Here is a 27,589-nt window from a genome sequence, read left to right on the forward strand (position 1 = left end):
GGGGCGCTGTTTGCAATGGGTATGCAGCCGCCGGCTTGTGGATGGGCCCGTGACTGCATTGGCAAATCAAATCCTCTGCATAAAAGTGCTGCCACACAGCTGGCCCCCTGGGATGTCCAAATATGCGTTTCCCCCAGTGAGCCTACTTGCACAGACCCTGTGCAAGGTCAGGGAGGACGAGGAGCAGGTTGTCCTGGTGGCACCAGACTGGCCCACCCAGACATGGTTCTCAGACCTCACGCTCCTCGCGACAGCCCCCACTGGTGAATTCCCCTGAGGAAGGACCTTCTTTCTTAGGGATGGGGCACCGTCTGGCACCCGTGACCAGACCTCTGGAATCTCCATGTGTGGCCCCTGGACGGGACCACCTGCGGTGGTAGACATGATCACTCAGGCTAGGGCCCCCTCTACGAGGCGCCTGTATGCCTTTAAGTGGCGTCTGTTTGCTAAGTGGTGTTCTTCCCGACGGGAAGACCCCCAGAGATGCGCAGTTGGATCAGTGCTTTCCTTCCTGCAGGAGAAGTTGGAAGGGAGGCTGTCCCCTTCCACCTTGAAGGTGTACGTTGCCGCCATAGCAGCACACCACGACGCAGTCGACGGTAAGTCCTTAGGGAAGCACGACCTGATCATCAGGTTCCTAAGAGGTGTCAGGAGGCTGAATCCCTCCAGACCTCGCCTCATTCCCTCATGGGACCTCTCTGTAGTTCTTCAGGGTCTACAGAGAGCCCCCTTTTGAGCCTTTGCAGACAGCTGAGCTTAAGGCACTCTCCTTGAAGACTGCCTTCCTGACTGCGCTCACTTCCATCACGAGGGTAGGAGACCTGCAAGCATTCTATGTCAGTGAAACATGCCTGGAGTTCGGTCCGGGCTACTCTCACGTGATCCTGAGACCCCGACCGGGCTATGTGCCCAAGGTTCCCACGACCCCTTTTAGGGACCAGGTAGTGAACCTGCAAGCGCTGCCTCAGGAGGAGGCTGACCCAGCCCTGTTGTTGCTGTGTCCGGTGTGCGCTTTATGCATCTATTTGGATCGCACACAGAGCTTTAGGATCTCTGAGCAGCTCTTTGTCTGCTTTGGTGCACAGTGGAAAGGAAGCACTGTCTCCAAGCAGAGGATCGCCCACTGGCTTATTGATGCCATAACTATGGCATATCACACCCAGAAAATGCCGCCCCCGGTAGGGCTACGAGTCCATTCTACCAGGGGTGTAGCGGCCTCCTGGGCCCTGACCAGGGGTGCCTCTCTAACAGACATTTGCAGAGCAGCAGGCTGGACAACACCCAACACCTTTGCAAGGTTCTACAACCTCCAGGTGGAACCGGTTTTCATTCCATGTAGTGGCACGCAATACAAGCGGATAAGCCCGGGATAGCTGGCTGGGTGTATCGCTTGCACATAGCACCTTCCACCTCCTTTTGAGCTGAAGACATGCAGCATTAATTCCCAGTAGTGTTCACAAACTTTGTTCCCTGGTTGACTTCCTCCAAGCCCTGTGGCAGTCGAGTTTTTGGAGAGACTCACTGCTGGCCCAGTACACGTGCTAACTAAGAGTCCTGTTCTGGGGTAGGTGCTCCGCATGTGGCGGTTCCCTGTAAGGCTAACCCCATGCGATATATATCTTCCGCTAATTCGTTTCCCTGTTGGCAAACTGTGTCTTCCTTGGGCAGAGCCCCTCTGCCCCAGTCTCCATGTTTGTAGTAACTCCTCCCCCATTGGGTAGGATCTGCCTTGAAGACTCTCCACATGGTCGGAAAGACCATGCGACATATTTTTCCATTTAAATTTCCCCCCCTCTCTTTGGGCGAGGTATGGTCTCCGTGGTGTCTTCCCCTTGGGAGGGACACCCCCCGACTAGACCTGGCGGCCCAGTCGGATAATCCCCCTTCTTTTTTATGGAGTGGAAAAAAAGAAGGGGAAAAGAGGCCACGACTGGGTTAAGCCTGTCTCTATCTTTTGGGTAGTCGACTTGTCCCCAAAAAGGGCTGTTCAACACTCATAAATATGTTGGGGGAGGTTACATGTCGACCTAGTGTGCTGGCTATGAGGCACACAGTAGTCTGCCCACCACACACCACCAGTTCACATAACATAGTTCAGCCAGTTGTGGCATTTCGTATAGGGACCCCTAGTGTCACTACATCGACACAACGTTGAGTGAGTGACAGATAGGGAACGTCATGGTTACTTGTGTAACTTCCGTTCCCTGATGGAGGGAATGAGACGTTGTGTCCCTCCTGCCACAACGCTGAACTACCCGCTGAAATAGCCGGACCTTATATCAGCTCCTCAGCATAAAACCTGAATGAGTGGTTGCATACCAGCTCCTTTTATACCCGTATGTCCGGGGCAGTGGCATGCAAATAACACCCGCCAATTTTCATTGGCCTTTTATCAAAGACCAGAGGTGTTTCGGGCTCCCAAGAGTGACCCCTAGTGTCACTACATCGACACAACGTCTCATTCTCTCCATCCGGGAACAGAGGTTACACAAGTAACCATGAATGAGTGCCAGTAATACCAATATCTGAAAGTCGGGAAAGGAGTGTTTTGTGGCATACAGTGTCAAAAGCAGAGCTCAGGTCAAGCAAGATCAGAATACTGAGAAATCCAGAGTCAGCAGAGAGGAGGAGATCATTAATAACCTTCAAGAGAGCAGTTTCAGTGCTGTGGAATAGACGGAAACCAGATTGGAAAGGGTCATAGAGATTATTAGCTGCAAGATGTGATTGTAACTGGGAGACTACGACTTTTTCCAGAAGTTTAGATATAAAAGGCAGGTTAGAAATAGGATGATAGTTGCAGAGGGAAGATGGGTCTAAGTTGGGACCTTTAAGGACTGGCGTAACAGCGGCAATTTTAAGATCAGTTGGAACAATGGCAGATGCAAGAGATGTGTTAATCATATGCGAAATAGGTGTCGAAATGACTGACTCAGTCAGAGTGTTTATGAAGGGATGTTGGGGCGGGTCCAACTGTCAGGATGATGAGTTAGAATGTAAAATTAAAACACTGACTGATGATGGGCTAGTGGGAGTGAAGGAGGAGAAAGGGTGGACAGGGTGTTCAGACAGACATTCGTGCAGAGGATCTTCAGAAATTGTTGACGTGAATTTTTGGTAAATGGAAACAATTTTATCTTGAAAGAAGTGTAGAAATGAGTCACAAAGTTCATCAAAGCTGTGTGAGTCCTGAGCCGGCGGGTGAATTAGTTTGTTCACTGTAGCAAAGAGGGCTCTAGGTCTACAACTTGCTTTTTGGATGATAGAGGAAAAGTATATTGAACGTGCAGTGTTGAGTGCTGCTTTGTACTTCAGCTGATGTTCTGTAAGAGCTAAGGAATGAACAGTGAGGCCTGTTTTTCTACAGAGTCATTCAAGACGATGACCCACTCTCTTCATTGCCAGCAGTTCAGGAGTAAACCAAGGTGATGAGTGAGAGGAGGGCACCAGCTTTGTCTTGATGGGGCATGCTCTTCAAGAGCAGCTGAGATAGTTGAATTATAATTTGATAGGATGTTTGAAGGACAGGACAGTCTCAAAGAGTCAGAAAGTAAGGGTGCACAGACAGAGGTGGAGAATGATAAGGGGTCGACTGCTTTTAGGTTGCGATAAGATACCACAGTTTTCTTGTATGACTTAGTGAGGAAAATTAAATGAAAATTCTATAAGTTTGTGATCTGAGATGCAAATTTGTGTACCAGTTGTAGAAACATTATTAAGACCTGATGTACAAACTAAGTCAAGTATATGACCATGGGTATGGGTAGAAAAATTCACATGCTGTGTTAAATTGAAGCATTCAAGAATATTCGTGAGTTCAGTTGTATTTGAACAGTCAGTATCAACGTGGATATTTAAATCACCAAGCAGTATAACATGGGGAGACATAGCACAGGCAAGAGTGAGTATTTCACTAAGTTCAGAGAAAAAGTGAGGCTGATACTTTGGAGGTCATTAAATCAATAACACAATGAGAGGAGTTTCACCAACAATCTTGAGAGCCAGACATAGACAAATTGGGTCAAATATATATAGTCAACAAATGTAATACAATTTAAAACCCTGTCTTCTCTAAGAGAACTTTTGTTTCTACATCCATTAATTCAACTTTAAGTCTAATAAGATTGTTTTGGAGTAAAAATATCAACACATTTAACTGAAAAGTTGCCAAGATGGTGGGCATTTTTCTAAACATAGCTTTAAAAATGAATGAAATGCTTTGAAATTTAATGTAGTAAGAATGTTAGTTATGACACAGCTCCTGATCAATTTGTTAACAATAAAACATATCTAATTATAATTTTTAAAGCAATAGTTGACATTGATGGTAACAGAGTTGATATGAATAACAGAGTTGACCACCCGTAGTTAAAAGACCAAAAACAAAATTTTCTGCCTGACTCTGAAACATTTAAAACCATTTTTAAATGTAAAAACAATTATTTAATCCTAACAAATACATCTGAATTACAGATATTTCATGAACTTGAATAACAGCTGCATGTGTCTCATGCATTACTGATCTGGAAAATAAAATGCCAGTTACTGATGGATGATGGGTTTTCACATGATCTAGCACAGGGGACAGGTGTGTCCATATAGCAGGTGGACTTTTCTCTTTTGATGCTGAGATGGTTGTGAAGCACAAATGTTTGTCTACTCCACCCACTTGAATGATTCCCGTATGCAGAGTCACCTGCTGCTGAGAGGATGCAAAGTGAACTGCCTGAATCTCTGTTGACAATGAGATTTCATGCTTTTCTTGAGCTCATGGTAGTGGATGTATTGCGCTTTAATGTTGAATTTATGCCTCGTGAAAACTCTCAGCTGGTTCTGGAACATATCAATCAAATCTCCTAGAGAACACGCCATCTCCCTTTCCATAGTCCGTTGGACAGGTTGTGATTCTTTCTCACTTTCTTTGTTTTTCTTCCTCCTTTCTCCCAGTTCAGTTGTCCACTGAACAAATCTCACTGGAGCCATCATAGTCACGGTTGAGCTGATAGACATTGCTTTTGCATTTGGCACATTCCCATACATGCATTCTTTGCTTGAAGGGTCACAGCATATTGAGTTTGCGATGATTTCCAGGATAGTCGTCCCAAGAAGCTGGAGTGTATGAAGCTTCTGCACAAGGAAGGATAAGTTTTCATGAACTTTACAGAAACAGGTTTCTCTGTCATTTATGGATGGATGGACAACCCAGAAAGGATGCATGCTACAGAAAAGTGCATATGACATCTGACTTGATAGATTCTCAAGAAGGAATTTGTAATGAAGATTTTTACAGTATCATTTAGAAACCTTTTCTGCATGTTTGCTTTTCCCCTTGTGATGGTTTGTTTTTTTCCTGCAGTCAAGCGGCTGACATCATCTCAAAAATAATTCTTTTGGAGCTTGCTTTGTGCTGATCGATATTTTCTTCTTTGAAAAGAGAGTTCACTTTGGTTCCTCTTGCCAAACCGCTTTCTTGAAAAACCAAGTGAGGTCTGTGTTGTTTTCTGTATTTGTAATTTTTTTATGATCTTTCCTGACACAAGTTGTGATATCATCTGACACACTCTCTATTCTTTAGTGTCTTGGTACTTTTGTCTGATGTTATTTATCAGCGCATTATGAAAAAAGAGAGTTCTTTGAACCTCTGCAGGGACTTTGTCTTCCTGTTTCCGCGTTTTTGATCGAGAGGATTCAGACCCACGCGTCAGTCTCTGGAGGCGTTTCTGGTATTTTCGGACAGCAGTCGTGTTTTTTTTTGTTTGTTTTTTTTTTTAGCAAAATCTTACATTTTTGAATTTCTCTGTATAATTTGGAGTTCTCCCTTTTTATTTTTCTTTGTCCTGACCTCCTTTGTCTGAAATGATAAAAACAAATTTAAATTCAAGTTGAATTTAAAGTAGCCTATTTCAAATAATATTTTTCAGCTTCCTTAGAACATGAGCAGCCAATTTAAGGGCACACTCCTTATTCCTTAACAATAAGTTATATTTGTCAAAAATGGGTATGTATTATTTAAAGGTACACTATGCACATTTTTGTGGGCCAAAAAAAAGCTCTTGATACAAGGAATAGCAGTTTGCAAGAGCTAACATGAGTTTTAGATGTACTTTAAAGCCATATGTTTGCATTTGTATTTGTAAACAGAGGAAAACAGGCTTGTATTTTGAGTTATGGTGGGTTGAGAACAAAAAGAGCACATTGCCCATTTAGAAGTCCTACAGTTCTAAAGAAACTAAAAAGTGTTACATAGTGCACCTTTAATCAAAATGTGTAAACCATGCATAAATTATGGAGTGTACAGTTCAGTTACATACTATCATGTTGACAGACCTAACAAAGAACTATACTTTTCTCAATCTACCTATGCCTTACTGTACATATAATATAATTATAGACTCATGGACCTATGCACTCTTCTAACCATGCCTGTGGTTCAGGGTCTGGTTCGGGATTTTGTGATGGTGTCATCTCCACAATTCTCTGCTTTCTTGCTTTGCACCTCCACTGCACCTCTCTCCAATACCTGCGCTTGTACCTTTGCTCCCTTTCACCCAGGTTGGACACTCTGCTTGTCTGCCCTGCATTCCTCCTTTTGTGCCATCTATTTCTGTCTTTTTGCAAATTTTCTGCCTTCCTTAAAGCAGAGGTCCCCAACCCCCGGGTCACAACCAGGCCATGGAAGAGTTGCTACCGGGTCGTGAGAACGTTCTGGGAAAAATTTCTGTGCAGCACTGAATATACACACACACAGGGTTGAGAAAGTTACTTTTGAAATGTATTCCACTACAGATTACAGAATACATGCTGTAAAATTTAATTTGTAACATATTCTGTTAGATTACTCAAGGTCAGAAACGTATTCTAAATACTTTGGATTACTTCTTCAGCACTGGTAGATTTTTTTCACTTGTTTTGACTATAAAAACTCTGCCAGTACAGTAAGACAAAATACACATTAAAAAGACATTCTCTGAAAAACCTAAATATCTTATGCAGTGTTGTTTCTAAAACAAGATCAATCTAACTGATTATTCTAAAATGTGAAAAAAAAAGAAAAAAATATAATAAAGAATGAATAAGTGTTTCAAAATATATATATATATATATATACACACACACACCAATCAGCCACAACATTTAAACCACCTGCCTAATATTGTTTAGGTCCCCCTCATGCCACCAAAACAATGCCAACCCGCATCTCAGAATAGCATTCTGAGATGCTATTCTTCTCACCACAATTATACAGAGCGGTTATCTGAGTTACTGTAGACTTTGTCAGTTCAAACCAGTCTGGCCATTCTCTGTTGACCTCTCTCATTAACAAGGCATTTCCGTCCACAGAACTGCCACTCACTGGATGTTTTTGTTTCTGGCACCATTTGGAGTAAATTCTAGAGACTGTTGTGTATGAAAATCCCAGGAGTTACAGAAACACTCAAACCAGCTCATCTGGCACCAACAATCATGTCACGCTCCAAATCACTGAGATCACATTTTTTCCCCATTCTGATGGTTGATGTGAACATTAACTGAAGCTCCTGACCCATATCTGCATTATTTTATGCACTGCGCTGCTGCCACACGATTGCATGGATTATTGTTGGTGCCAGACGGCTGGTTTGAGTATTTCTGTAACTGCTGATCTCCTGAGATTTTCACACACAACAGTCTCTAGAACTTACTCTGAATGGTGCCAAAAACAAAAAAACATCCAGTGAGCATCAGTTCTGTGGATGGAAATGCCTTGTTGATGTGCCTTGTTAGTACCTTTATTTTATCAGGGTTATTCTATTGAAATTTAAAATCTCTTTTCTGAGTGATTTTCTCTTTTGAACAAATTCAAAAGAATCACGAGTTTCACTCCACTAAAGATGGACCAAGCTAAGTGTGATATTTATTGTAATGATAGATTTTTGTGGAGTTTGGTATAAATTTAATCCACAGTAGTTGTGAAATTATTGATTTTCTATAATATATATATATATATATATATATATATATATATATATATATATATATATATATATATACTACACACACAGGTATATTTGTTTGTTAATAAATGTAAAATAAAAATGTTGTATTTGAATAGTTCTGAATCTGAATGAATATTAGCCAGCTATCATGAATGATGTACACACAGAAAGAAAAAAAATAAACCCCAACAACAAAACACTATCTATGCTAAAGAGTGGAATACATTAAATGTGCACATCTAAAGACGGTCGCACACCGGACGGCGTTGCGGCGCAGCTAGGACATGGCACACACAAAAGTTACCAAGGTTTTTCCCTTCTTCAAGAATAAACAATGCTACAGCAAATAATCTATGTCCTTTGATAATGATTTGGGTTGAATTTGAATGGAAAATATGCGAGTTGCGCTCTGTGGCGTGGCAGAACTTTTAGCAGCTTCCGGATTCGTAGCTGGGCTCCACCGACAGATGGCAAGCGGTGGCGGTGGTGTGCATACCTTCATTGAAAACAGTTGTTTCTAATTTTAGAACACATCATGTCGTCCGCCAGATGCGTCCGGTGTGCGACCCACTTAATAGTGTCACTGGGGGCTGAGCTCCCCTAAGATTGAATTCCTAGAATTGCCCTTGGGTTCCACAGAAGAAACATGTGAGTTTTGAACAACATTAGGTTGAATAAATTATGACAATTTAAATTTTTGTGTGAACTATCCCTTTAATGTGGACAGAGAAAATGTTACTCTGCCCATTTTAGGAACAAAATAAAAATGTCTTTTCCCACAATGAATGACACTAACAAACATGCACTTCCTCCCTAAGCCACGAATAAGTAAAATGTAATTGGTTCCAGGTAAGCAGAAAATATTCACAATACTAAGGGTGCTTTCACACTGGCAGTTTAGTTCGAAACAGAGCACGGTTTGCATGAAAAATTGGTAATGTGAAAGCTGTCATGCGGACCGGGGAGCGCACCGTGGTACCGAACCCGAGACTACCTGTAGGAGGTGGTCTGAGTTCAGTTGCAATGGAACTGTAGCGCGATTCGCGTGAATGTGAAAGCAACTCGGACTCGGGTGCGCACTCGTTCAGGAAGTAAAGTAACCTGCGTTTTAGCCGATGACGACATCTATCTATCTATCTATACACCTTATAAATACTATATATAAATACTATGATAGGTTATAAATATTGGGTATAATAGGAGATGACAGTGGCGATAACTTCACCTTGGACACGAGCGTGAGTAAGCGTGCAGTGTAAACAAAGATACAAATTAATTCCTTGCAATCAGCTGTCTTCTCAAAAAACGCCATTTGCGAGCAGCAGCAAGCCACCTTCCCCTGGACATCTGATGAGTTACACCATGAAGCGCACATATATGCAGTTGTCGTTCACTCTGCTGTGCATAATGGCACCAAAATAACAAAAAAACAAAAAGTATGATGAGTCGCGTTGTGTTCTCCATGCGTGTTTGTGATGATGTAAGATGAACGCAAATGGACCGGGGTTCCATAGAATCATGTGGGTGTGAAACCAGACCAAAGCTGCGGGGGGCACCGGGAACAATCGCACTCGGAATCGGACCGCAGTAAACCTGCCCAGCGTGAAAGCCCCCTAAAACCCTCCCCACAGTAATCCACTTGCATCAAATAAGACTGTTCTGCTTGCAGGTCTTCATGAGAAATGTTTGGCAGATGAGGGATGCACGGTTATACAGTATTTGAGCAAAAGAGAAACCAAGATGCATTTAATTTTTGCCTTGTATTCAATACGTATTCTAGCAAGAAATTAATGGAGTTACAAACAAAAGATCAGAGGGAACTTTTGCATCAAGTTTTGTCAATTATAACACAAGGATATAGGTTAATGTTAACCTAAATGTAAGTATTGGTAGCTATGTTGGCATTACTTTATGCTGCTGAGGAAATTCAGCTTTCAAAAAGCTTGCCAATAGTTAACGCAGTAATTTATGTTTTGTAATAAAAGATACAGAACAACAGCATCGAAGATACATTAGAAATTATTTTACTTTCAGAAATCAATCAATAAATCAAGTTTATTTTAATCGCACATTTAAAAAACAACATGTTGACCAAAATGCTTTAAGAAAGATAAAAATATAGCCACATGTAAAAACATGCACAATAAAAACACGAATAAAACATAATTACAGTACATTTAGGTATGCTCATAGGCAATAGAGAAAATTGCCTGTATATTGAAGTACAATGGTTGCGATTGTCATTTCATGTTGACTTTCATGTCCATTGTATCGTGTGTGTGTGTGATATGTTTGTTGAAGCATTATTCTCATCTATTGTGTATTATCTCAGAAAAATATTTTTAGGCAAATACCCATGTGCCTGCAGTCCAATGATGTTTACACAATAAATGTGAACTGTCAAAGTAAATCTATGATAAGATTATACAGAACAGCTTCCAATCACAAATATTATCAGTACATCTGCATAAGCTTTTGGTGCCATGAGTATTTCACAAATTAGAGAGAATAAAGATGAGGAATTCACTGTAGTCCCTATTTGTAAGCGTTCCTTTTTGCTCAGTACAGAGGAATAGTCTCTTGTGTGTACAATGTTGGCAGATAAACAGATTATAGGGTTTATCCTGTGTTAAATGCTTTCCTCATGTATTCTTGTGGTCTCTCTGTTTCAAATAAATGCTCTGCATTATAATTTCACTGTGTTTTGAAAACTGTAAGATGTCAGTGTGTAAATCAGATAAGACCGTTTGAGGCTTTGCCAATAAGACATCAAAGGTCAGTGACAGATCTGCCTTTAGATTTTAGCTCATGACTGTAAATGTATTCTGCTACTCATGCAGTTCAACACAATGAAATAAAGAACACAATTTCCATTTCACTAAAATGTCTAGCAGCTTGGCGTTTTAGCACAACTTTAAATAATATTCAGAAGTGTGTTTTGCCAAAACAGAATAGACTAAAATATTTTTTAATGGAAAAAGATTTTGATCTATAAAGATAGACAGTGATTGGTGGAATGCTGGTCTCATGAATATTATTTAGCACTAAGCCTTTCTCATCCGTTTTCATTAATGGAATATTAATGGCCTCATTAGGTGCATCACACATCAAGTATTAAACCAGAGGTAAACATTTGATATTTTTGAAAGCACTTGGATTTGGGTCAAAGTTTGGGTCAAAATTTCTAAATTGTAATAAATTGGGCTGTCACTTGATTAAAATTTGTAATCAAATAAATTACATGATATGCTGATTAATTAAAGGTGCACTCAGTAACTTTTGTTCAATAGTTTCAGTTACAGATGCCATTTTAGAAATTCACTATTTACAATCAGCCATGATTAATTTAATCCAAGAGTGAAAGTGTCCAATAACAGGGCCAATAACTTAAATTAAGTGAGAAGTATTTGGCTGGATATGTGATTCTAAAATGGCAGCCCCTGCCCCATGTAGAATAAAACAGATTTATAAGGTTACTGATATGATTATTAGAGTCCTCATCTCATGTGAGTGGTCATTATTTTATTCATATGTTTCAAAATTACAGTTCATTTCTTTAGGAGTTAACCTTTTTTTTAATGGGGAAAAATTACTGAGTGCACCTTTAATTGAATAAATTGCATATATACAGGTGCATCTCAATAAATTAGAATGTCGTGGAAAAGTTCATTTATTTCAGTAATTCAACTCAAATTGTGAAACTCGTATTAAATAAATTCAATACACACTGACTGAGGTAGTTTAAGTCTTTGGTTCTTTTAATTGTGATGATTTTGGCTCACATTTAACAAAAACCCACCAATTCACTATCTCAAAAAATTAGAATACATCATAAGACCAATAAAAAAAACATTTTTAGTGAATTGTTGGCCTTCTGGAAAGTATGTTCATTTACTGTATATGTACTCAATACTTGGTAGGGGCTCCTTTTGCTTTAATTACTGCCTCAATTCGGCGTGGCATGGAGGTGATCAGTTTGTGGCACTGCTGAGGTGGTATGGAAGCCCAGGTTTCTTTGACAGTGGCCTTCAGCTCATCTGCATTTTTTGGTCTCTTGTTTCTCATTTTCCTCTTGACAATACCCCATAGATTCTCTATGGGGTTCAGGTCTGGTGAGTTTGCTGGCCAGTCAAGCACACCAACACCATGGTCATTTAACCAACTTTTGGTGCTTTTGGCAGTGTGGGCAGGTGCCAAATCCTGCTGGAAAATGAAATCAGCATCTTTAAAAAGCTGGTCAGCAGAAGGAAGCATGAAGTGCTCCAAAATTTCTTGGTAAACGGGTGCAGTGACTTTGGTTTTCAAAAAACACAATGGACCAACACCAGCAGATGACATTGCACCCCAAATCATCACAGACTGTGGAAACTTAACACTGGACTTCAAGCAACTTGGGCTATGAGCTTCTCCACCCTTCCTCCAGACTCTAGGACCTTGGTTTCCAAATGAAATACAAAACTTGCTCTCATCTGAAAAGAGGACTTCGGAACACTGGGCAACAGTCCAGTTCTTCTTCTCCTTAGCCCAGGTAAGACGCCTCTGACATTGTCTGTGGTTCAGGAGTGGCTTAACAAGAGGTATACGACAACTGTAGCCAAATTCCTTGACATGTCTGTGTGTGGTGGCTCTTGATGCCTTGACCCCAGCCTCAGTCCATTCCTTGTGAAGTTCACCCAAATTCTTGAATCGATTTTGCTTGACAATCATAAGGTTGCGGTTCTCTTGATTGGTTGTGCATCTTTTTCTTCCACACTTTTTCCTTCCACTCAACTTTCTGTTAACATGCTTGGATACAGCACTCTGCGAACAGCCAGCTTCTTTGGCAATGAATGTTTGTGGCTTTCCCTCCTTGTGAAGGGTGTCAATGATTGTCTTCTGGACAACTGTCAGATCAGCAGTCTTCCCCATGATTGTGTAGCCTAGTGAACCAAACTGAGAGACCATTTTGAAGGCTCAGGAAACCTTTGCAGGTGTTTTGAGTTGATTAGCTGATTGGCATGTCACCATATTCTAATTTTTTGAGATACTGAATTGGTGGGTTTTTGTTCAATGTGAGCCAAAATCATCACAATTAAAAGAACCAAAACTACTTCAGTCTGTGTGCACTGAATTTATTTAATACACGAGTTTCACAATTTGAGTTGAATTACTGAAATAAATGAACTTTTCCACGACATTCTAATTTATTGAGATGCACCTGTAAATATTTGCTGAGAAAGGCCCTCAAATAACAATTTAATATGTAACGATTAAATAATTATAAATAGGAATATTTAAATATTATAAATATAATCATTCAGATAATTAAAATGGCAAATTAGTAAAGCATTGATAAGATAAGACAAAATATGACTTTAGAAGCCAATTGTTTATTTCCATATCATTGAACATAATATCATTGTCACTGGCCTACAGTCCACAGCAATATATTTTGCAACTGAATTTGTCAGTCTGTCCGAGATTTATTATGAGGGCTTTTCTAAAGATACGTCAATGTACAAATGCGTCAGACGGAGGCTTTTAGAATGCTTTGGTTGCGTGGCATCATAAACACAGCATTTGTAGGTCTCTGTGTCAAGAAATTAATTAAAATATGAATTATCTATTTTATGTTATATATAATGCAGGTTAATGTTTGTGCAAATGCTTTTGCAGGGGTTTGGAGTCAAATAGGTTGAGAACCACTGGCATAGAAAATCAGCCCATTGCCAACTTTCCCAGACACAGCTCCACCCCAGTCCCATCATTCCTGCCTCCATTTTCTGGGGCCACTGCATTGAGTGAATTTCCTCAAACAGGCCCAGAAAGTGCTTTGGCAGAATACAAAAGGCAGAGAACAACTTGAGCGTTGCAGCACATTCTGGCGTGTGTCAGAGAACATAGTGCTCGACAGGTCCACTGAGTGTTGCATAAAATAGCTGTCAACAATGACAAATCACCCATAATATCCTGCCATGCATTTCCAATGGAGGTACAGACCGAACATTACCTTTATTTCTAGATGTCAAAAGAGGTGTCGCAGCTATTTTTTGATGGATCTTGCCAAAAAGGTGGCAGACTGTGTAGTATGAAGTCATATGCTTTGAGCAACCTACAACAGCTTTTTCAGGTCACAAAGCTAGTTTTTCTTGTCATTTGTGTTGACAGAGCATCAGTGATATGTACACCAATCAGCCACAACATTAAAACCACCTGCCTAATATCGTGTAGGTCCCCCTCGTGCTGCCAGAACAGCTCTGACCCGTCGAGGCATGTACTCCACAAGACCTCTGATGATGTCCTGTGGTATCTGGTACTAAGATGTTAGCAGGAAATAGTTAGCACTTAGTTAGCAGAAGTCATGTAATTTGCGAGGTGGGGATTGGACTTGTTGGTCCAGCACATCTCACAGATGCTCAATCGGATTGAGATCTGGGGAATTTGGAGGCCAAGTCAACACCTTGAACTTTTTGTCATGTTCCTCATACCATTCCTGAACAATTTTTGTAGTATGGCAGGGTGCATTATCCTGCTGAAAGAGGCCACTGCCATCAGGGAATACCGTTTCCATGAAGGCGTGTATGTGGTCTGCAACAATCTTTAAGTAGGTGGTCAAAGTAACATCCACATGAATGCCAGGACCCAAGTTTTCCCAGCAGAACATTGCCCAGAGCATCACACTGCCTCCGCCGGCCTGCTTCTTCCCATGGTGCATCCTGCTGCCATCTCTTCCTCAAGTAAACGACACACATGCACCCGACCGTATGCATGATCTAAAAGAAAATGTGATTCATCAGACCAGGCCACCTTCTGACACTCACGTGCCAATTGTAGGCGCTTTTGCCGGTGGACAGGTCAGCATGGGCACTCTGACTGGTCTGTTGCTACGCAGCCCCATACGCAGCAAACTGCGATGCACTGTGTGTTCTGACACCTTTCTATCATGGCCATCATTAAGTTTTTCAGCAATTTGTGTTACAGTAGCTCTTCTGTGGGATTGGACCAGACGGGCTAGCCTTCACTCCCCACTCGCATCAGTGAGCCTTGGGTGCCCATGACTGTGTCACCAGTTCACCGGTTGTCCTTCCTTGGACCACTTTTTGGTAGGTACTAACCACTGCATACTGGGAACACCCCACAAGACCAGCCATTTTGGAGATGCTCTGACCTAGTTGTCTAGCCATCACAATTTGGCCCTTGTCAAAGTCACTCAGATCCTTACGCTTGCCCATTTGTCCTGCTTCCAACACATGAAATTCAAGAACTGACTGTTCACTTGCTGCCTAATATATCCACCCCTTGACAGGTGCCATTGTAATGAGATACTACATGTTATTCACTTCACCTGTCAGTGCTTTTAATGTTGTGGCTGATCCGTGTATATAAACCTCAAATAAAAAGCATTATACTGTTTCTCCAAAGAAAACAATATATTATGGTCTGGTTCTTGTTTATGGAGACTGAAAGCTTCATTCAGTTGCAAAAGATTATAAAGCGTATCTTATAATTTCTGTGAGTAAAAAAAACACATTTGCCATTTCATAACCAATAAAACTACTTGGTGTAGAGTAATATAAAACATCAAATAACATGTTATTGCCTAGGTAAATCATATTTGAAATTGATTATCCTATTTTTTTTTATTTTTTTTTTATTTAATAATTTGTCAGGAAGAAACTGTACTTAAAAGAATAGCTCACCTACAAACAAAAATTAGGTCATAATTAATTCACTCTGATGCTGTTCTAAATCTTCATGACTTTCTTATGCAGAATACAAAAGGAGAGATTTTGAAGAATGTCTCAGTCCCTCTTTTCAATACAGCAGCAGTTTGATAGTGCCTCTAGAGTTTGAAATGATGTGAGGGTGAGCATATGATGACATCATTTTCATTTTTGGGTGAGGCTAGGAAGCCAGGATGAGTTTTAACTTCGACAGGTACAACAAAACAAGCCACTGCCTCACTGACAAATGTTAATACATGTTACACTTCATATTTCTGTACATGTTTGCTTCATATGCAGTATTCGTAAGTTGAAGAGCATCTCAATTTATCCTGAAGGTAATGCTACTTTTTTTTAGGTATACCATTATTTGCTATTACATTAACTATTGACAATTTTGTAGATAGGATGCAGTATCTGCAATATAGCATAAACAATGTCTAAATACCCATTTGTTTATTGTATAACTATAACATTATCCAATAGCCCTCGTGGCCTTGGTGACATAAGCTGAAAAGTACAAATGTTTCGAATGCGAAACATAACATTTTCCTACTACTTTCCTACTTTTTTTCTTCTTACTTTTCCTACCTACTTTCTTTGAAATAACATAGACTGTTGAATCATGCACAATAAGACCATGAATATCTTTGAAAAGTTTTGATTTCATGTCAGTTTGATAAAAGCATAAACTAAATAAGTGAATGTTAAGTGAAATTAATAATAACGGGCTACTTTATAATATATATATATATATATATATATATATATATATATGAATGAGCTATACACTTTAAAATTATTATAAAAGTTTAAAAGGAAATGATATAACGGTGATTATAAGAGAAGCATCCAAATATTGATGTTTAGTCATTCAGTGATTTGTTTCTGTGGTGTTCGGCAGTGACTGTACTAGTGTAAGTCCAGACTTGCACTTCAGCAATGACGTTTTCAGCTCTCTGTAGTTGATCAGGTGACTCCCGCGAGATGTGTTTGGCACACATTATTGATTACACATGCTCTGATTGTGACTTGCAGCACTTTACACCCGATTGTGGAATAGTATGATTTATCACACTACATCAGCTCAAAAAGAGGCAGAGAGAGGGAGAAATGGAGAAAGAGACACACAGTAACGGCAATAAGGCTTCATGGCTGGTTAAGAGAGATGGATGGTACTCTGATCACTAAGATTGGAGAGGGTGAGATAGAGAGAAAGGGAGAGATGTGTTTGCAGCTGTGCTTTTGGAAAGGATCATTCCGAAATGATCTTAAAACAGCCCAATATACTGTAAGAATTAAAGCTACATTTGCCAGAGTAAACTTTTATTGCTTAGATTTTTCATTTTAATAATGCAAGAGATTTAATGGAGTTTCAATTTATGTTTCAATTAATTATCATCTTTGTCTCAGGTGATGCTAGAGGTCTGCATTCACGCAGAACTCCCGCAGGACCGGCGGGACCCAATCAGATTTCTTGGGCCACGGGATTACATTTCCAAGTTGAAGGCAGTAGCAGATGGTACGTTCATGCATTGTGTGCGGGAGCGGGCTGTCAGAGAAGAGTCTGAAAAAATGCAATGTGTTTATCTATTTTAATATTATTTATTTATGAATGAAAAAGAAAACAATAATTATTATTTTATTTTACAGTTTAATTTTGAAATCAGAATTAACAGATAAAAACAACGTAAAAATGTGCACACAACACGTGCATCAAATGATCCAATATTTAGAGCAGGCTACAGTCAAAGGCACTACACAAGAATGGCAGAGCATAGTGTGTCATCAAAGGATGTGAAACTGGGACTGGAAAATGGTAAATTTAAGTGTTAAGAAACCAACCTCAGGCAATTCAGATGGGCATCATGTCACGTGTTATCTAATAATAGCAACAACAGAAAAATAAAACATTATTTGTGTACACGTGTCTGTTTGGCTTTTGCCCTATGTGGAAAACAATGCTGAGTTTGCAGTTAGCCTTTACCGTAGCCTTTCTGTGAGCTCGAACCAGCTCTAGGGAGGGAGCGTTGATGCGTCGTGATGGTCTCCGGATCTGACCCGCATGTGCCTGGGTGTGGGAACAGGACAAGGGAGAGGAGAGGGGGAGAATAGAGAGAGAGAGGAGGAAGCAGAGAGAAGAGAGAGAGAGAGAGAGAGACAGGCTCGCCGGCCCTGGACATGCCGTTGACTGGCCCTCAGCTCGCTGTCGTGCTTCGGATGGCACTGGGCCCCTCAGCCGTGCCTTTTGGTTGCCTGTTGACGCAGAGATCCAGCGCCACTGGATCAAGCACTTCCTCAGCATCGCAATCCTCAGTCAGCAGCGAGGACTCCTTGACGGCACATCCTTCCTCCTTCCCGGGTTTCGGCACCAGTGTAATGATTCAGTGATGGCAAAGGAGGAAGATGGGACCGGCTTGACAATCCACGTGAGAATTTAATTACACATATACACTTTTCAGTGTCACACAATAGGGCTTTTCAGCCATAACATTCAACACACAGAGAGGTCCAGTTTGCTTTTCAGCAGTCCCCGCCATGCAAACACAGTCAGCTCTGTGCATCTCTCTCTCTAGTTTGCCACTATCTCCTCTTCTCAAATACTCCCACCGCCCCTCACTGGAACGCGAGACTGGTGTGGCACACAGGTGGAGCTCATTCACCACTTATCTTCCCAGCCTCGATCTGCCCAGACACCGCTTGGCACTTCCCTGCTCGCCACACTGCCATAGAAAGTCCTTTCCTTCAGCAATGTCTAAAGCCAGCAGCAAGTCTCTGTCATCTCCAGCGCCGGAGGGGGAAAAAAGTCGCAAAAACACTGCCTTGTCAAAAGGAGAGTAGACATATATAATAGAAAAGTTGGTCCAGTCAGAGGGGTGATTTTGCTTAAGGGCTGACTTAAAAATGCATACGGATTGTTCAGTAGACAGAACCTCATCAAGCATTTAGCATTTACATTTAGATAGTAACACTCCAAATATGAATTTTACAATATTCATACTTTATGGAACTTTTTAGACTTTACCACTTTAAACCTTATGAATGAAAATGCGCACAATGTGATTTCAAGTTCAGATCGGATGGCTGCGGTCTCGACTCTGTTTGCAGTCTCCTTTAATTATGTGCGTCTCAGAAATCTAAGCTTGTCAAGAGAAATATTTTTTAAGATACTATATCATACACATTTCCCACTTCTTAAAATGCCTGTTTGTTAACACATTAACACCAAATGTTTCACATAATTCACACATAAGGATCCATAATCCAACCTGGGCACCAGTGACATGCACAGACCTTAGCAGGGACAGTGGTGGAAGGATGAAAAAGGGTGCATATTTTTTTTTATTTTTTTTTTAAAAAATTTTATGAGTAGTAATTATAAATGTTGAACTAATTTCTTTGCTTTTTGAGTATTTAAGCATTTTCTTGTATATACTGTACATACTTTTTTCCATTTTTTTTTTCTCCATTTTTCCTTTAAATAATAGCCTATTCCATTATATTTCTTACAGAAAGCACCATGGTAATACACTTGTTTATTTATTTATTTTCAGACATGGTCTGTGATAACCCCATGTTTATGACGTGTCATAGTAAAACCATGGTATTTTTTAAAGTACCTTGGAGTACCAAGACAGCGTCATGAAATATGAACATGATCAATCATTCAGTACTGTGGCATTACCTTGGTAACGTGGTGCATGGCGCGAAGGCGCGATGAGAAAGTGCGAGCGTGAGGTGATCGACTGTGTTCCGGCAATGCAACAGGGTCCTTGAATAATGTATAACATGCGAGTAAGGGCAGCCGGTGGAGTTTCTGGTGCCCCCCCTTAGGGTGTTGGTGCCCTACGCAGACTGCGTAATATGCATATAGGGAGCTGCGGTACTGTAATAGCCTAATGGTATTTTTCTGAACGTGATTAGTCTAATGGCTTATTAGTTTCAACAAAACCAAACTGGCTTTGGCTGAACCTGACAGCTCCTTCAGTTTATGTCAATATTTTATAAAAGACTTTATATCACTGAAAGCGACGCAACCACTCCTATTATAATTAATACATCTGTCTACACTAGTGGTACGTGATGTCTGAAATGCGGTAGCAATCGAGTATTATTCTTTTGATGAACTTAAAACACAATACATGGAGTGGACTTTTTATCTGGCCTGTTACTCATCTGAGGTAACGGCACTTCAATGTTCCGGGGCGAATTCAAAACTGCATTTTTTGCTTCCTTGAAGGGCACTCCTGCAGGAGGGGATGCCACTCGAAAGCTCATTCAAAACGAAAGTGAGAAAATGAAATCTGCACACAATAATAATATGTGCGGAGTTGCAGGAGACAGAGGCTCAGGGGGTGGAGCTGAAGGAGTCTCATGGAACAGAGAGGAGCCGCAAGAGGTGGAGCCACAGGGGCGGAGGCTCAGGGGGCGGGACCGCAGGAGGCGAAGGCACAGGAGGCTCAGGAGATGGAGCTACAGGAGGCAAGGGCTCAGAGATTATAGCAGCTGTGGACTCAGAGGGCTCCGAGTTCAGAGCAGCTGGGGACTCAGAGAGCAAGGCACTAGGAGACTCAGAGTGTAAGACACTAGGGGGCAAGGTACAAAGGAAGTTAGGGAGCATGGTACTGGGAAACATAGCACTGAGAAACAAGGCACTGGGAAGCATGGAAAAGGGAAGCATAGCACTAGGGAGCAAGGCACTAGGAAGCAAAGCACTAGGGAGCAAGGCAGCTGGGAACTCAGAGAGCTCAGAGGCCAGAGAAGCTGAGGATTCAAGGGGTGGAGCCATGGAAGACTCGAGGGGCAGAGCCACGGAAGACTCAAGGGGCAGAGCCATGGAAGACTTGGAGGGTGAAGCCGCTGGACAGGGGTCAGCAGACTGGGCAGTGGCTGTTGGACAGGTGTCATACTGGAAGTGGGTGGCCGCTGGGCACTGAACAGGCTGGTAGCTTGTGTCTGAAATGTGCTGGCCATTGGACTAAGCAACAGACTGGTCGATGGCTGCTGGGCAATGTACAGGATTGTCAACGGTCTAAGGGCACTGGACAGGCTCGTTGACGGCCTCAGGGAACTGGACAGGCTCGTCGACATCCTCATTGACGGCCTCAGGGAACTGGACAGGCTTTTCAACAGCCTCTGTGGCTGGGAGTGTTGGCAGCGGCAGGGGAACAACCTCCGTGGCCGTGAGCACTGGCAGCGGCAGGGGAACATTCTCTGTAGCTGGGAGCACTGGCAGCGGCAGGGGAACAACCTCCATGGCTGGGAGAGTGGGCAGCAGCAGCGGAATGACCTCCGTGGCCATGAGTGTGGGGAACGACCTCCATGGCTGTAAGTGCAGGCAGCGACTGGAGAGCAAGAGCCCTTCTCCTCCTCCTCTTCTTCCAGACGGCCGGGATCACTGCTGTGGGAATGGCCTCCGCGGACGCTGGTTCTGGGATGGACAAGGCTTCAGGCGCTGGCTCTGGGATGGACGAGGCTTCAGGCGCTGGCTCTGGGATGGCAGAGGCTTCAGGAACTGGCTAGTTGACCATGGCAGGTGTGGGCGCTGGCTTGTTGAACATGGCAGGCATGGGCGATGGCTCATTGACCATGGCAGGTGTGGGCGCTGTCTCATGGACCGTGGCAGTCGTGGATGCTGACAGCGGTGAGGGAATGTTACCCTCATTCTCACACTGAAGACCCTTACTCTTCAGAGTAGTGTTGACATATTCCCTCAATGTGAATTCACCCATGTCTGGTAAATCCACATTACCAGAATAGTTTAGGCCTATCCAGTAAATGGATCTGAGGTGGGGGTCACCCCAGTACATCTGGCTCGCTAAATCATAAAAGCTATAATAATCCAACATTGAGAGTCCTGCCTGGCATAGTTCCTCCAAAGCACCTGCTAGATTCATCTTTTGGTCAGTTCTTCTGTAATGTTTGCAGAAACAAAAGATGAAAGGGACTGGATCTAAGTGCAGGCTTTTAATTAAAACTCAGAAAAATAAACACAAGAAACCAAAAACATGAGAACAGAACAAACCAAGGGTTAAATTGGGCCGGTACGGTCCAGAACGGTGTTCCGGCACCTTCGATTCCAAAAAGAAAAGAAAAGAAAATGCTTGTTTGTTAATCCATCCCATTTATTGTATTCTCTGTTGCGGTTTTTGTTTGAACCATTTGACACATTCCATCTCTATTTAGCAAGTGTACTTGTTAAAACATATTTCAACTTAATTATGCTTCGCTCTAGTCAGTTGCGGGCATGTAGAGGCAGCATATACAAGAGCAGCACGAGACCGTGTGCCCCCGCATATAGACGCACATTCTGCTTCTGTACCACGTCGTGGTCTGATCTCTGTTTCAAAGAATGGCATCAACTGCTCACCCATTTCTACTTAGATACACTGATATGCAGTAATGATTTTGCTTAGTTGTTAAAAATTTGTATACACACACGAAGGGGTTTTGAATCCGAAATCACTCACATCCAAAGCAACAATAACATTGATCAATATATCATATATAATATAAGACCACTCGACCAACACACTGTAAAAGATTTCACTGTTATTTGTATTATATTTGTGTTCTTCATTTGATTCAGGATTTTTTCTTTTTTTTTTTTTTTTAGAAAACAAAATGTAGCAAATGTACAGTGGGATTCACTAGTGAAAATGCATTTCACGCCACAGTGAAGAATTTTAAAATCTTATAATTTAATGCAAATGTTTTCATTACAATATGAGTAAAAGGTACTTGTTTCCCCCGTTAAGAACAATGTGCATTTACTTTTAAATTGTAACATAATTAGATTTAAGTTTTGCATGTTCTACAACAGGGGTGGGCAACTATTTTGGTAAAGGGGCCACATCGAGCTTTAAGTAGTGCATAGGGGGCCACATTGTATTCCATGAGATACAATGTTCTGCATTGATTTGTTTTTTTTTTTGTATCTTTTAAGCCCAGAAATAGTTGTGTATTCAATTTTCTGAAGCATATATGTGACTAATGGGACTATTCTGCAATTGTTTAAAGTATTGTATTGCTCTACAAAGGTAGATACTTTTCTATCAGGCATTAAAAAACTTAATAAAGGCTGAGCTTATTATAAATTATTTATTTTACCATCTCTACTTCCCTGTTAATGTATTATTCAATTTAACACTCTCTAAATCAGGGGTCTGTTTTAATCAAAATAAACAACAAAAAAATATAGAACTTTTAATGTTTGTCACAAAGTGGGCGAGTTTATTTATTTTATTCACAAAACATTACCCGTTTACATGCTAAAAGGGTCATGATGCGGGTCTCGTCAATGGTTTGACTTTCCATTCAGCACACAACTGAATAAAACAGGCTGCATGACTATTGTAGGGCTTTACTGGTTGTTTAGATCAGTGTTACTATCAGAAATAATTAATAATTATTTCTTTAATTATTAATTAATATTTAAATTAATTAATTGAATCTAACTCATTAAAACCTCATATGGGGCTCCAGTAAATGTAGTGCGCTACGTTTAGGAACGGGTTTGGTTATTAGCAATAATTAATAATTATCAAAGACAATTATTAAATATTAAAATCAATAGAACATTGATGAGAATCAATGTTAGCTTTTTCTAATCCTTTAAATCAACAATTATCAAAGATAATCGTTAATTGTTAACATCGATGAAACATTAATTAAAAATTAACACTAGCTTATTGATCATTCAAATTCAACAATCATCAAAGATAATTATCAATTATCAAAAATCAATAGAATATTAATAAGGATTAACATTGACGGGGCACCACCCTGGAATCAGGGACTAATAACCAGATAGTATAACAGTCTCAATATTAGATTAATTTCTTAGGAAAATCGACATCCAAAGAATATCGATTTTCGGGAAAAAACAATGAATGAAGGCTTGAATCCGAGCACTGATATCCCGACAGCATGACACAGGTGTATGCAAAACAAACCTAAACACTTCTCTTTGTAATATAAACAAAGTTTATTTATGCAGTAATATCAATTAATAATTAATACAATGCAGTTAATAAACTTCCGACTTACAACTACAAACTAAACAGTGATATGATTAGATATGGAAATCAAAATAATCCTATAACACATGAGGGTGTGTGTGTGAGAGAGTGTGTGTGTGTGTCGTGGAGAATATGTCACGTGAGACTTCCGGCCAGGGAATATGACCGCGAATGTGGGCGGAGAGAAACCAGTCAATGGTAGCTTAGGGACAAAGCTGAGCTTTATCACGAAGCTATCTACTAGCCAAAAATGTGTGTCAGAATGTTTATGAGGGGTCGCGTGTGTGTGTGTGGTTAGTACGAGAGAGAGAGAGAATTAAGTGACGGCCCCAAAGCCGATTTCGTGATCGTGGGAGAGAAAGCAGCTGTTAGTTTATCACTCAGAGACGTGGTGGATGGCTTGTAAACAGTCCCGTGTTCTTTGATTCTTTAATGGATAAACTCAGTTTGCTGGTCTCACCCGCGATGGCAGAAATGCACAACAGCCCACAATACAGCAAATCAAATTCGTGATAATTAACACCCTGAGTATTAATAATGAGCGGACATGGCGGTCCGTAAACTGTACAAGCAAAAACCTTGAAACACAAGAATAACATACTATAATATTCTATCTCTGCCCAGACATAAACCTCTTACTTGAATCGCATGAGGATGCAGAATGTGTGTTCATCCGTGATTTGCGTGAAAGTGAATAAAATGCACAGTGGTTGTAGTGCCTTTAGTGTTAATTAACGTGGCATATAAGCTGAATTTGCAAAGATATAGCTATAGTAACGTTTATTCTATGAGACTAGGTTAGAAAATCTAAGGGGGCAATGCCCTCCTAGCACCTATAACAAGTTACACTTTCCACGAGTAACGCTGTAGCATCACAAAATGCTTCACTTGTCACATTGTAATGTGAATGCAGTCACAGAGCAGAGGGAATAATCAAGCTCACCTATACGGTCCTCTCTCTCTCTCTCTCTCTCTCTCTCTCTCTCTCTCTCTCTCTCTCTCTCTCTCTCTCTCTCTCTCTCTCTCTCTCTCTCTCTCTCTCTCTCTCTCTCTCTCTCTCTCTCTCTCATGTAGTGCTGGGAAAACAATATAATTTAAAAGAACTAGTTCTACTGGACAGTTCATGTAATTGAACCAGTAAAAACATTCCCTTATATCTAGTGTTGGGAACTCCAAATAATTTTAGTGAGTTTTCTTCAGACAGTTCATCAAAACATTAACTAGTTCACATAAATGATTCACTTGACCCTATGCTTTCTTAAAGGGACTTTGTCTTTTTTTAAGCAAAATATTTAGTTAATTGCTGCTGTTTATACTGTAACTATATTTATAAAATAGTCTGTTTCTGGTTTTATTAGTGTATATTAAGTATAAATTAATGTTAAATTTAATATTGTCACTAGTTTCTTAACCCTTACGGTTTTAGGCTACTATAGTATATTGTAGTAACCATGACTGTAGAAACTATGGTAAATTTTATAACTATAGTTTTACTATAAAAAAAAATCATGGTTAAAATATATGGTTACTGTAGCAAAAACATGGTTATTCATATGGAAATGTCACCCTAATTAAATAAATGACTATTTATTGATATTAATAATTTCTGCTGTTAGAACTTCTGATTGTTGAATTAAATAATATCATCTGATTGTTACACACATAAAAATGTGTTCTTCTTTAAGTAGCTGCAATGAGGTTAACTTTTCATAAGTAGCTTGTGGTGTAGCTAGCTACATTTTCTTTATTATTATTATTATTATTATTATTTTTTTTTAAGAGTAGCTTGACTAGTTTAATTACTTCAAGTTATGAGTAGCTTGTAGCTTGGGAAGTTAGTGCTACATTTTCAAAGTAGCTTTCTCAACATTGCTCCCTGCATGAATGCTAATAAACAATATTACTTGGCAGAAAAAATAAAAATTATATATTATATATATATATATATATATATATATATATATATATATAATTCCAATAATTACATTAATAAATGGAACTGTTTGTTAAGCATTTGTGTCCTTTATCATATTGCTGTTGCTGCCATTTTATAAAAGCAATGTCACTCAAGACTATGTCTTACAGGGATTTAACCACGGGTTAGGGGATTTAAGGCATGACACAAAGCAGAAAACACTTACTTAAACACAATTTAATGCACAGCCTTGAGTGACTTATGACTTTATTTTACTAAAAGCGTTGGAATGAGGTTACCATATTGTGCAGATTTGCAGTGCTACCTTAACCCCTCATTGCTCTGGTCATGTCTCCAGGTGAGATGCACAGCTAACAAGACACACTGGGACTTATTTAGCGATTCAGTGTGGTGTGAAAATACAGTCTGTCTTTCAGGAACGATTGGAATGCAGAACTTAACGCACACTGCTGATATGCCAAAACTGCTAAAAGAGAATCGCTAAATCATTTAGCCATAGAATTAATTATTAATCACTATTAATCATGTCGCTCCTTAGTGCTGAAATATTTGCATTGGTTCAATAATTCCATGACTGGTTTTGTATAAACATCTTGATGCAAGAAAGATAAGGTCAGACCTAATGTAGCATCTAATGTCAAAGTATTAAACTACTCCTGACATCAGTGGTTAAGCACAGGACCAGATGGAATCTGATGATATTTTTCATTTTCTGCACAGTTTTATGGGGCATATCTGCAGAATTCTGCTAATGGATTTTAACATAGTATAAAGTGTTCGAGCTGTGAGTACTGCACTTTTGTTGGTTGCTGAAATAATAAACTAACACACACAGGGTGTGAGATGTGTAGAACTTTGTGAATGATGGGCACTCCAGTTCTGTGGGAACTTGTGCCAGATACTGTGTGGGCCTGGGCATCTTGGTTGTATAAATATAAGAACATGGTAGGAACTAAGATAACAGTATTACGACACTAGCTAGATGAAGATGCTGTAGATGATACTACCTTAGGTTTTGCCTATTTCCAGGGGCGCTGTAAGTACCTTTGGGCACATGGGCTCGCTGTTCCATGGAGCCCCCTTCCAGTTGTCTCCATAATAATGGCTATATCCAAAGCCAGGAAAATGTTGCCTCCGGAGGCTGTATGCAGAGGAAGGAAGGGACCAAGGTATGTCCGTCCGAATCCAATGTTCGTGTCACATCCTGTCTATTGAGATACCTTCATCTGATTGATTTTTGAAGGCAGCATAGATGAATCCTTCACTGCCCATGAAATCCCACAGTCCTGTGCACGCGGTTCCACAACGGTTTAGCTGAAGAAAAAAATGGCAGCCAAACAGGCAGTTGATAGACAATTTGTGTATAAATGTATGTTTTTATTCACTTTTTCCAACTTTTGATTCCATTTCTAGCGAAATATGATGTGACTTTATGCTGCCTCAGTAGCCTGTCCAAAACCAGTTTCTGTAGGTACCTTCGTACGCAAATGCTGTCTGTTGAGTCATTGACTGATAGGGCAGGGAGGCAACAAGAAAGCTACCTTTGGTTTCGGATGCAGCCAACAACTGTATCTCTCGCTGAAAGCGTTTAGACACGCTCGATGGGAAGCGCATTTTAGAAAATCATGCAGGAAAAGACTGGGAGTTCTGCTGGGCCCCATTTTTGTCCTAGGCCCTTAGAATTGTGTCCCCCCCTCATATTATGTCAACTCAGCGTGGGTTCAGATACTGTGTTGGAAACATGTAGTAATTGTGTTTGCATAATCAGCGATAAGCACGATTCGTGGGTTACATTTTTCCCTCTAATATTACATTTTTACTCCACTGATATTTTGGTTTGGGGTTTGAGATGGGAGTACAGTTTATAAAACATGCATTCCTTTTCACTGTTACATCCTGTATGGTTGAAACTCGCTTCACAACTCACTTTTGGCGCCCCCCTCTGTGGACATT

Source organism: Myxocyprinus asiaticus, chromosome 1 (assembly GCF_019703515.2).
Source record: "Myxocyprinus asiaticus isolate MX2 ecotype Aquarium Trade chromosome 1, UBuf_Myxa_2, whole genome shotgun sequence".
Classification (NCBI taxonomy): domain Eukaryota; kingdom Metazoa; phylum Chordata; class Actinopteri; order Cypriniformes; family Catostomidae; genus Myxocyprinus; species Myxocyprinus asiaticus.